The sequence below is a fragment of the Egretta garzetta genome, unplaced genomic scaffold (genome assembly GCF_000687185.1).
Source record: "Egretta garzetta isolate BGI_Z169 unplaced genomic scaffold, ASM68718v1 scaffold197, whole genome shotgun sequence".
NCBI lineage: Eukaryota > Metazoa > Chordata > Aves > Pelecaniformes > Ardeidae > Egretta > Egretta garzetta.
The window spans coordinates 2,280,327-2,281,047 of record NW_009260274.1 but is presented as its reverse complement, the minus strand read 5'-3'; the positions used below and the strand labels follow the sequence as shown (position 1 = coordinate 2,281,047).

Here is a 721-nt window from a genome sequence, read left to right as displayed (position 1 = left end):
AGGGTCAAAATGATATATTTATAGCGATTATATTGCAGAATCCTTCAAATCTCTTACACAGCGGCTAGCCCCTGAGCCAGTCACATCAGAACAGTTCCTTTGTGTGGCTCCTGCCCATGCAAAACCCACTGGCTCCTGCCTTTTTAAACCAACTGTTGGAGCACTCCTCATTGCAAGAAGCATAATGTAGCAGGAGACTGAATGGGTCTTCACTTGGAAAAACTGGAATACTAGGAAAAACTGGAATACTAGTTAACAGTCAAGTTTTACCACACTGTTGAAATTTGTTCTTTCTGCAATATCTGTGACAGTGATAGAGACATCTTCTATACTAATGAAAGCTATGGAGTAAGATGTGCTACTATATTGCAGAGAGTTTATTTTGTACAATAATAATTTATTTTCATAAAAGGAAATAAAATATTTTGTGTAAAAAAAGCTCACTGTGCTAGATTTTCAAGGTGGAATCTAGAATTCTTGCAATCAGTAGATATACATATTATAAAATCAATATTTTAACATATAGATAAATAGAATCATAGAGTGTTTTGGGTTGGAAGGGACCCCTAGAGGTCACCTAGTCCAACCCCCCTGCAGTGAGCAGGGACACATTTAACCAGATCAGGTTGCTCAGAGCCCCGTCCAACCTAGCCTGGAAGGTTTCCAGGAATGGAGCCTCCACTACCTCTCTGGGCAACCTGTTCCAGTGTTTTACTACCCT

The 721-nt window shown here is 39.7% G+C and overlaps 1 protein-coding gene across 1 annotated transcript in view; it reads left to right on the top strand.

Moving 5' to 3' along the window:
• The window catches only part of LRP1B (LDL receptor related protein 1B), a 595,001-nt gene that overhangs the window by 572,421 nt on the left and 21,859 nt on the right, over window positions 1-721 (top strand). The window lies entirely within an intron of this gene.